The following is a 12,365-nucleotide window of genomic DNA, read 5'->3' as shown; positions in this document are numbered from 1 at the left end:
GTTCACCTTAGTGAAAGCTATATTTTTTCAACCAAAATATAAAATATGCAATATGCATATGTCATGTGTACACAGTGTAAAAATATATTCAGTTACTGATATTTTGACCATTGAAACCAGTTTGTGCACATGTGTTTAGAAAAGTTATTTTAAACAGTTATGGAAGAAGGACAGTTGGAGGCAGAGGGTGTGGCCCAATGGTAGAACACAAGGCCCTGGGTTCCATTTTCAACACTGTAAGAGGGAAGGAGAGAGGGAGAGAGGGAGAAGGAGAGGGGGAAAGAATAGGGGGGGGGTTGGTACCATTTCTGGGGCTTGAATTTAGGGCCTGGGCACAGACCCTGAGCTTTTTTGCTCAAGGCTAGTGCTCGTATCTTAAACTAGAGCCCTACCACTTGAGCCACATCTCTACTCTCAGCTTTTTTGGTAGTTTAATGGAGATACGAGTCTCACAAACTTTTCTGCTAGGGCTAGCTTTGAACCATGATCCCTATATCTCAGCCCTCCGAATAGCCAAGAGTACAGGCATAAGCCACAAATGCCCAGCATAGAAAAATATTTTTAATGTTTCTGTAATAAGAGGAGAAGAGTAGACAAATGAAGGGGCAGAGAGAGAAGGCTACAAAATTAAGAAAAGCAAGGGAAGAGGTGTGTGAATATATTGGAGTGGGTGACGATTAAGGTATTTTGTATTTATAAACTGCTTCATTGCGCTATTTAAGCATAATTTAAAAAACTTTTAATGCATCTGTACTGAACGTACAGACTTTTGTCATTCTACACACAAAGCTTTATCTGTCACATGACATTTTCGTTTCATTAAAGATTGTTAGTCATCTATAGATTAAAATATCAAGAAAGATGCATACTGGTTATAAGAAAAAAATTAAACCATTTTATATGAGGCACTTGAGTATCCACAGATTCTGGTTACCCACTGAGGGTCCTAAAGACTACTATAAATTCAGCAGTTGTACATGTATGCATTAGGTTTAATATAAAGGCCAATAAACAAAACAGAGTAAAGCCATTTAGTGGATACATTCATGATGAGATATAATTAGATAAATCAGGAGTTGGATTGGGAATTAAACATCTTTCTTCTTAAACACACGGAGATAAATAAGACAGCATTTAAATGTGTGTTATTTTCCATATCCTAAAATCAGGAAAATACGCCTTCAGCAACACAATCCACAGTTGTTAACCAATTCCATAGTAATTTGCAAATGCAAAAACACATGATTAGACTGATATTTGTAAAGTTAATTGTAACAAAAAGAATATTGAAATCACGAAGCACTTTTAAATATCTTGGTTGAGTACTTTATAAGTAGAGATTGTTCAGCTCTACTCAATTACAATTACAAAAAAAAAGATAGTAGGCAGATTAGATTTCAGGACTTTCCATTCTGGGCCTAAGAACTATGTGTTATTTATTTTAATGATCTGTTCTGTTGTAGGCGTGTCAGATCTGAAAAGAGTGCTTCCATGGGTAATTCAATTTCCAGTCAGTTTTTATTCTTAAGAGAATAGAAATGGAAAGGATATTAAAATTCAGAAAACACCGTATGCTGCCAAAAGATGTCTAAGGATACTGAAATTCTTTGGTTAGTTATATTATTGGTACTTCCTTCAGTTTCGTGCATTATATGAGTGTGTAATGATACCAGAAGCCTCATCCTCCACTTCTCATTTCAGTATTGCTAGCTATGCCTCACAGAAATTAAGAGTTTAAGGTAAATCATGATCTAACAGCTTGAAGATTGGGAGGCTGGAGGCTGAATTACAGTCAGCTATGGTCAATGTCCTCATATAGGCTGTGACAATAATTGAGAAAAGATAATAGAATATGCTTAATTGTTCATTGTTGTGGACAAAAAGGTCCTCTCTTACCATGAATAATAAGTAAGCCATAAGTTTGTTATCTCCCAGATTAGTCCCTCTTATTCTGATAAGGAAAGTATGGGGTCTCCACTCAATTCTACAATCATTTATTAATCCAATTTTTAAAAATCATTCATTTTTGTTTTCCCACTTACAACCAACCAACCAACACACACTCTTTCCTTTGGCCCTACTCAGATTAGTGAGTGGTATTTGCTGCTCAGCATTTGCTTTATCACTTGTCAATTAAGCATAGCTCTTGAGTATGGCACCCTCTGAATATGTGGCCAAGTGCTTTTTCCTCCAGCTAGATGAGCTGGGAATATCATAAAAGCCAAGATCACACCTTCAAGCTAAACTGCAAGGGCCCAGTCGAAAAGGATGCAAAGTGGAGAAGCAGCCTCTGGAAGAGAAGGGCAAAAGTAAAAGACTACATTTTCTCATTCTACCCTGACAGTCCTTCCCTACCATGGAGAGAGTTGGGAAAATACATGGTTCCAAAGCACAGTAAAGAAGAAAGGAGTCCATTGGTAGAGAACAGGGAGCTGGCCTCAATTATAAGCTACTTGAAGGATGCTCAGACTCAAAGCAGAAAGTCTTTTCTGTTGTTCAATTCATGCCAAATAAAGAGCCCAGAAGCCTCAAACCACAGACTGATCTGATCTATTTTCTTTCCCTTCCTTTATGCTGGTACCAAGACTTGAATTCAAGGCCTCATACATTCCCTCTCTGCATTGGTTCCTATACACTCTACCACTTGAACCACTCTCCCTGGTTAAATAGTATTGGAGTTTTTCACACTTTTCTGCCTGGACTAGCATCAAACTCTGCTCCTCCATGCCTTACCCTTCTAAATAGCTAAGATTACAGTCCTGAACCACAAATGCCCAGCGTTTTTGCCTTCCTTTAAACTGAAAAATCTTTGGTTAATAACACAGGAGCAGGATTTAGTTGGTGAAAATAACTGCCTTCTCTCTTCTGTGGCTTCTCTTCATGGGAAACTGAGGGCTTAATCTGGGTGTTTCCAGACCAGTGCCTGATATTTTGCTACCTAAATCAAGGAAGAGGGGCAAAACAAATAGTCAAATCTAGGCTCTGCTGGCTTAGCTCTGTAATCCTAGCTCCTCATGAGCCTGAGATCTGAGAATGATGATTTGAAGCCAGCCTGGGAAGAAAAATCTAAAAAGTTCTGATTTTCAGTCATACAAAAACCAGAGGTAGAGGTATGGCTTAAGTGGTATAGCGCCATCCTTGAATGATAAAGCTAAGGGTAAGAGACTTGGCCCCAATACCAACACACACACACACACACACACACACACACACACACACACACACACACACACATCTCCTTTCTAGGAATCTGTCTTCTATATGGGAATATAGAATATTAATCTTCCTGTCCCCACTATGCATCAGTCACACACCAAGCTTCTGAGTATATTCCATGTCCAGGGGCCATTCTGGAATGCATTTGTGATTTGCAAATATGACTGTATGTGGAAGATTTTCTAACACTACTCCGGAAAGAAATGTAGTGGGATTCAGAGAGACAGTGAAGAGCAGAAAGGAATTTCTTCATTGACAGTTTTCCTTGTCTTCTTCAGGGCCAGCTGCAAGAAAATTTATTCTAATTAGGCATGCATTTCATCATCTTTATGTCTGTATCTGTGATCAACATTTTTGAATGGTGGTCAAATTCTTTTCCCATAGATGGTTTAATTCAAAGTACCTAACCTAATTTTAAGCTCCTAGGCACTTGACAAGGAAATTCTTGATTGATTAAAGAGAATTTGATCACTTAAATGAACTATCCAAGAAACTGAGGCTTACAGAGGTTCAATATCACATAGCTAAGAAGTTATAGAATCTAGATTTAAATTCTAGATTTGAATTGGAATGCAGTTAACTCAGAAGTGCATGTTTTTCCTGTGGCCACTAAGAGAATAAGGCACGGTACCATAGCTAAGAGTTTGGGCTTTAGGGCTGGATTTCTCAGGTTTGAATTCTAACCCAACTGATTTCTGTGATCTGGTTTGGAGGCACCTTAACCATTCCATGCCTTAGTTTCAGCATATGCAGAATGGGATTTTAAAAAGTATCTACTTCATGAAAGTTGACCTTCCCTAAGATCCCACCATACCACTTCTGGGCATCTACCCTGAGCATCATAACCCAAGATATGATAAGGACATCTGCTCAGCTATGTTCATCTCTGCACTATTCACAATAGCCAGGCGATGGAAACAATCCAGATGCCCTACTGCAGATGAATGGATACAGAAAATGTATATATATATATATATATATATATATATATATATATACACACACACACACACACACACAATGGAATTCTACATAGCCAACAGAGAAGATAAAATAATGGCATTTGCAGGGAAGTGGATGAATCTAGAGCGAATCATGTTGAGTGAGACAAGTCAAGACCAAAGGAACAAAAGGCACTTGATATCCTTAATATGTGGCTATTAGACCCAAACAGTACAAGAGCGAGGACTCAGTATTTGTATACCCAATGATATGGACATGGTATTGGAAATATAAACACAACTACATATACATAAAAACCTATGACTCTATAGGCATGTTTTATTTCATAAATTAATATGTATCTATGACATACAAACCCTTAGCCTAATTTTGATTATGTTCTAGAAACTAAGTCCCAGTGATTATATATAGAGATTCCCTTCTTGAACACTTGTTTGTTAAACATGTCATTTGAAATATGACGCAAAAATTAATGTAAATAAATTCTTTATAAAAAAGTATCTACTTCAATATGCTCTTCCTAACTATTAAATGAATTAGTCATTATTGGAAACAATTTCCAATAATCCTGAGTTAATCATTACTTCAATTAAATCATCCTAGCTAGTAGTTTATATGATTGTTAGAGTCATGGGACATGGCTGATCCAAGAATATGATCTCCAAAGTTAGGTGGAATTCTGTCTGTGTCTAGGTTAGCCCATGATGCAGAAGAACCTGAGTGACAGTGACACTCCTTGCAGTCCCACTTTGCACTGGAAAGTTCTATCACCATCAGCTTCATTAGCTTCATCACCAACCTAGTTTCCTTTCGCTCCTCACCAGCTTTAATTGGCTTGAAATTCCATTTTCACTTACAAATATCTCTCGACCAAAAGGACCCATGACAAGGACTTCATTCCTTCTTGAGTCAGGTTCAGAGGGAGAGAGGTAAGTATTCCACTGATTTTGTGAGCTTATGTCTGATTCACCCAAGAAAACAGCCTGGCACAATAGAGGAGGAATGGATGTGGGTCAAATGCATCCACCTTCAGGTTCTGTTTCTATTTAGCTTCTCTTAATACCACTGGTCTTCAATTTCCTCATATGCAAATAAACATAATAGAGAGAAAATGTAGTCTGAGTGTCTAGCCAAGTGACACATGGTAAGCACTGAGTGCACAGGTCTTGTCCCATCCCAAGCATATCCAAATTGACTTGAGTTAGGGAGCCAGGGAGTTTCCAAAAAAAGGAAGAAACGTAGAGTGCTTCTAATAAAATAATCTAAACTGACCATTGTTTCTCATGTAAATTTTCCTGAAGGTAACATTGAATGACATGTTAGGCAAGGCTCTTGATATCAATTTTATTTTAAGATAAGTATCAACTTTTTACTTAGATGCTTTAATAAAGAAATTGGATAACAACTAAGAGGTTAACATCAAAACCCATTTCTGCTTGAATGATTGTAGATGAGATTAAGTTGATGTGGTTTGAGAATAATATCTGACAGAAAATTGAACATGACACAGGGAAGCCAGGGAAGCGTAGTGAGGCTGAGTGACATGGAATAAAGAATTTATCACCACAATGCAGCTTTGTAAATCATGGGAGGTGATGATGAAGAAAGGGTCTGACAAGCAGAGTTAGTGTGTCCTGGAGAAGTCCCAAGCCAGGTATCCAGAAGCACTGGCATAGGTGGACTTAGAGCTTTTAGAGAAATTTGGAAGCCATATGCTCTCTGCAACAAGAGAGGGACTATTAGCTAAGACTGATGGAAAAGTTTGTGAAAGCCATTGTCTCTTCCTGGCTCTTGCTTCTGTGTCTTTTCAGACAGGAGTCCAGTGGGCAGCCTGGTGTGCTGTTAGTCAGTGGGGCTTGGAGTCAAAAAGAAAAACTGACCCTGAAAACAAACCAGAACCAACTGCAAGTCTGTCTTTCAACCCACCAAACACCATAACCTCCTGAGTACTAATGGCTGTTGCTTCCGTTCACCCTTTCACTCAAGATTCCCACAAGGTTCTCTTCCAGATCATTCTAATCTAGAAATCTAAAAAGGTGGTTTGAGTAAATACATTTTGTCATTGTAGCCAACCATTGTCTGAACAAAAAACACACAGGCTTCTCTCCAGCTGGTCTCAAGGAAAGACACCCAAAATGGTAGACAGATTAACTAAGGGTGCATCCTTCCTATATCATAAGAATTATTTTAGAAGTGGCTTATAGCATTTCTGCTTCTGTTACAATGACTTTTGTTAGATCTGTTCGGTCTTTCTCTGGTTACATTTTCTTTGATTTTCAGGTAAAATTTCAAGATATACTCCTGGGCATCTACCCAGAATATCACAAACCAGAATACCATAAAGACAGTTACATATCCATGTTCATTGCTGCACTGTTCACAAGAACCAAGTTGTAGAAACAGATGCCCTGAAATAGTTGAGTAGATTCGAAATTTGTGGCACCTGTACACAATGGAATTTTACAGAGTCATTAGAAACGATAATATTGTCATTTTCAGGGAAATGGATGGACCTAGAACAAATCATGTTAAGTGAGGTGAGATAAGCTAAGAGAGATAAATAGCACATATTTTCTCTCACATGCTAGATCTGGTCAGAAAAAGTCCTGACACTCTTAATCTCCAATAAACCACCAAAAAGCTAGAAGTGGAGCTGTGACTCAGGTGGTAGAGTGCTAGTCTTGAACAGAAAACTCAGTGACAGCACCCAACACTCAGACCAAGCCTTAGGAATGATACAAAAACAAACAAGTTAATTAATTAATTAAACAACAAGTGAATATCCAAGTACAGTCATGCCATAGGTTTGGTCTTCATAACATGAACACACCACCACAAAGATAGAATGATTCTGTCTCTGTCTTTGATTATTTTCTCCTTTTTGAAGTGCACCAATTGGTTTTTGTGCAGAATTGAGTATAGTCTATGTTTTATACATGTGTGCCATCATGCTATTTCAAAGAAGATTCCATGGTCCTAGTGTTGTGTGACCACTGTTATTACTGGCTATTAAAATCGATATGACGGGGGCTGGGAGTTTGGCCTAGTGGTAGAGTGCTTGCCTAGCATGCACGAAGACCCAGGTTCAATTCCTCGGTACCACATCCATAGAAAAAAGCTGGCAGTGGTGCTGTGGTTCAAGTAGTAGGGCACTAGCCTTGAGAAAGCCCAAAGACGGTGCCCAGGCCCTGAGTTCAAGGTCCAGGACTGGCAAAAAAATTGATATGACAGTAAAAGATTTTTGGTTTTTTCTGACTTGCCTGTTTTCTATAAAGGGTACTCTATGTTGACTCCTCAGCAGAAACCCTCTGGAGAACTAGCCTAGATTTGAACTATGCAAATCTGAGAGAGGAGACTATCTTCTCTGAACCAACACAATTCTGTGAAGAGTTATCTGAGAGTCCAGCAGAAAAGACATGTGGAATTGAGTAGTCGTCAAGATACATTAGGAATATCAAGATTCTCCAAGGGGATTCAATTAGGGCAATTTAATTCAGGCTCCAGGGATTTGAAAAATACTCCAGTATTCTGGATCACTATATATACATGAATGCATTATAATATATGCATTTACACCTGTGTATTTAAAAACCGAGATGGTTATGTGGACCAAATGTCTCATGGTTTAGTTTAAAAGGTAAATGGCTACACAGAAGTATACAATCTGCTCAGTCTCCTTTTGACAAGGCTTCACACCCACGCCCACATTAATGTCTAGTTACTGCAGGCAAAAACCTTTTCAAAAGAAGGGAGATGAAAGACAAGAAGTGTAAGACAATTTCAAGTGCTTGCATTTCCAAGTGATGAGGTATGAAAATGTGATATCATGTCAATAGTGAGAACCTGCTTGTGATGCTGAGGAAGCACTGCCTTCTTCTGTTTGGGGGGAGGGGGTTCACTTAAGATTAAAATTATCTGCATCGTTTCAATTCATTCCCATTTCCTTTCCCCATCTCCACATCTATTCTTCCTTTCCCAGGATGAAGTTCTCAGAAGTCACTGCTGTGTTTCCATTAATATTAGATCCTACACTTTAGCTTAAGATTTTTAGTATCGGAGCTGCAAAGCTTTTCAAAACTTTCAAATAATCACTGATAGTACATTAGATATTTTAGTCAGAAATCATGTGTTTTGTGTTTTTAAGAACTGTCAGATTGAAGATAACTTAAATACCCATTTCTTTCCCTTGCCGAAAGTGGCTCTAAGAAATGATATATAATAAAGCATTATCACCTCTTAAATTGTGGATTCCTTTCCTAAATCCCAAAGACCCATTGTTATTTTGGCTCTTGTATCACTGAATTTATTTTTCTCTCCTATTTGAAACATGAAATAATGTTCTTTTCTCCCAGGATAAAATAATGGAAGATAGGAGAAATTTAGCTCTGTATTTATGGATGGATATTTGAGCATTGCCATTTTGTGGACTTAAGAGTCACTTTTGCTCAGGCCTCTTATTTTGAAACAGCTTCCCTCACTTCTCACATTTGTGCCTGTCTTCATTGTAAATTGTTTTAGCATGGTAATATGCTCAGATCAATTGCCAGTGGCAGTAATGCTAGTATCAATCATGTACAAACACGTACTAGCTGGGAGACAAATGAGATACTCCCCCTTCTTTTAGTCTGGTACAGTTTGCTCTTTCAGAAGATGCCTTCAGTATAAAGCAATTTCCAGGGAAAACACATCAGTAAGGCACTATGAATTTTTTTTTCCAGCTCACCTGACCTGCAGAGGGAGAACTGTGCCAGTGTTCATCCAGTCAGCACCACGGACAGAGCCTATCACCATGCCACTGTGGATAGAGCATCAGAGCTCTCTAGGCTCCTTTTATCCTGTTTCCCCCCTAATGTTTCTGTAGTGAGTTCTTTTTTGTGTGTGCTTAAGTTTTCTATCCACCAGATATTGTAATTCCCTGGTTTTCCCACATGTGAATTCTAGATATTATGTATTGGAGACTTTTCTTTGCAATTCTGGGCCCGCCCCCTCACCCCTCCCTCCCACACCATTTTTCCTATTTCTTATTTTTATGTTCAGAATTCATCTTCTATTATCTAAGCATTAAAGAAACATAAATTTAAAAATCTAATACAGGAAAACAAATTTCTATAAAAGAAATAAGATACATCTAAATTATGCCAACTAGAGATATTTATAGAAAATTTAGGGAAGTGTGATATAGACCTCTAAAATTTGTGTGTGACATTTTAAATGAATTTTTAATATATTTTACTGTAATTAATAGAAGGGTTACATTATATTTGCCAGGTAGAAGGTGCATTACTTCATAGACATTGCTACCCCTTCTCATATTTTTGTCCCCATTTCCCTCCCCCTACCTCCTCCCGTCATCTTTTTTTCCCCCTCTTCCCTATCCTATTTCAAATCCTACACTTCTTGGCATGTTTTTTATGGATGTTATTCTCTCATACTAATATATATTGTATTATATATTTATACATATATTATGATTATAAATAATTATATTACATATAATATAATTATTATATAATATATAAGGGGCTGATTTCAGATGTGTGGAAATATAATTTAATATGATAGAGTCCATGGAACTAGCAATACAGTAGTACCATTATCCTCTTAGACCGAAAGTAAGAAAATAAGAGGGTGGTTAATAGGATCAGAAACAGCTTCCTGCTACAAGCTGCAATATCTGGCAAAGGGATGAAGTCTTTTTGTGATAAGCCACCAGAGATGGAATATAGAAAATAAAACCCTGAGTTGACTTCCTTGCCCCACTCCTTAGTTTTTAAATAGTGCCTCCTATTGGCAAATCCAAGAAGAAGCCGTAAAATATCTTCTATAGATGTCTTCCTTCAAGTCCTATTTTCAGGCATCATGCACAGCAGAGAAAAGGATACCAGAATGGGGGAATAGCCAGAAACAACTAGACATTTTATATTATGTATTTTGGGGAGTTTATATAATATATAATGGTGCCAAATATTACCAAGGTATTGTAATCTTGGACAATAAAACAGAACACATCCACCCATGTATGCCACCTGGTACCCATAAACAGACAGCTGACCCTCCACAGTATTTTATCCTGCTCAAGCACTTTTTCCTCTAGAACACAAAGTATAGTCGTCTGCATGTATGTGTGTGAGAGAATATGTGTGCACAAACGTGGACCAGTACTCAGGCTTGAACTACCGGCCTCACAAGCTCGCTTAGCCTTTAAACACAAGGCTAGCACTCGGTCACTTTGAATCATACCTCCATCTCCATATTGTTTCTAGCTAACTGGAGATTAGAAAGTCTTTGTGATTTGTCTGCCTGGGCTCACTTCAAACCAAAACCCTCAAAGCTTAGCATCCTCAGGAGCTAAGATTATAGTTGTGAACCACTAATGCCACCATGAAGTCTATTATTCTTCATGAGATTCTTTGCTCAATGTCACTCATCACTCAATAAATCGGACTAAGTAGTCACCATTGTCCAGTACTCCGACATAAACAAAATCTCTTCAAACCCGTGAAGTCAGCCATATGTGAAAAACCGACTTCATTTTCGGCCAGAATCTCTTCCTAAGTGATTTGTCTCTCAAAATCCCCCTTGACTGAGGTTGAATTTTGGTCTTACAATCGCCAAACATCCACAGTGCTGTGGTTTTTGACAAATTACCTCAGCTGAAAGGCGCAAGCTCATGCTCCTTATTTATTCATCTGGTCTTGCCAAGGAAACCTGCCAGTTCCTCCTCGAGTATGTCTCATGGGGAAAATGAGAGGAGGAATAATAAGGGCACCTTGAAGGAACAGTGTCATTACACATGAAGTTCTGTGGGAAATGGTGAGATGATTTTCTCATCTCGTGAGGAACTGAGAACAAGATGCCTTCTTTCTCTAGCAGCAAAAGAAATGTGATGACACCTGCTAGGGTAGGTAAATCTTTTTGGAAAGATCTATTTTGATTACCAGTTGAATCTTGGCATTTACTTACTGCTATGTGGTAAAATGACTAATGGGCTTTCCCTCCTCAAGACTGAACCTGTGATTTGGCTCTGCCACTATCTCTATCAAGCACTTAGAGGATATGCTAGTGTAGCACTCATGAACAGGAATTGCAGTAGGAATCTGTCCTTTTATCTTTCTCAAATTCTTGCTTTTTTTCTAGAAACATGATCCCTTCTTTCTTTTTTCTGTACAGTCTATGGCCTTTAGTTTAGGCTAACATCAGGTATAAACTCTAGGAAAAATCCCAGCCAACAAACCAGGCAACTAATTATAATCCTTGGAAAGGAAATGCCAACATATTATTAGTGAAGTTAAGGAGCTATTGCTGCAGAGTTTTAGGAAAAAAGTTATTTGGGAAAAGAAGTTATTTCCTAAAGTTGAGAACAAGACCCTAAAAGTGAAGATGAGAAAGCTCTGGATCTAGCCAAACCTGAATCTGTTCCTATGTCTGGATTATTGAAGGAGGCAAAGCAAGAAATGTTCTTCATCGTGTGAGCCAGTTAGTCTGCAATTCTATCATAGATAATAGAAAGATAGGATTGTGATTATTGTGATTGTCAAACTATAATTTGGAATGTGTCCAAAAGTCTGTGGTCACATGACTAGAGTCCATGAGCTACTGTCCTCTCTGAACTTCATCCATTCTGTCATGACTGCATCTGAAACAATCAATTTTTTAAGCAAGTGAAGCTTCACTTCTGTTGCCATCACATTAAACATTGTCATTCCAGTCAGACCCCTTCACTGCCTCAGTAACTAGTCCAGAGGGAATGTCCAAAAAGACATCTACTCTAATTTACCTAGACCTCTGAGAGCCCAGTGATTCATTCCTTCACCCCAAAATAAGATTATCAAAATGTTCTTTCTCTGCATTTTATAATAATACTCTTCAATGCATTACAGATATTAATTTTTTAATTCACCCTTTAAAATGCCTCATGGATCTGAGGACATGACTCAAGAGCTATGCAAGCAAGCTTGAGGCCCTGGGTTCAATTTCCCCAGTAATGTCATAGAAATGAGTAATTGCTTTGTTTTGATTATACTGTTTCATGAAAATGTGTCTTACTTTGTTTCAGGGTCTTTCTGTACAGTCTAGGCTGGCCTCTAATTCCCCATCCTTCTGCCACAACCTTCCCCAGATGTGTGCCACCAGGCCTTACTTGAACGCTAATTGTTACATAAAAATCTCTGCAGCTGAGATATTTT

Source organism: Megascapheus bottae, chromosome 18, assembly GCF_031878675.1.
Source record: "Megascapheus bottae isolate mThoBot1 chromosome 18, mThoBot2.hap1, whole genome shotgun sequence".
Classification (NCBI taxonomy): Eukaryota; Metazoa; Chordata; class Mammalia; order Rodentia; family Geomyidae; genus Megascapheus; species Megascapheus bottae.
This window is presented reverse-complemented; position numbering follows the sequence as displayed.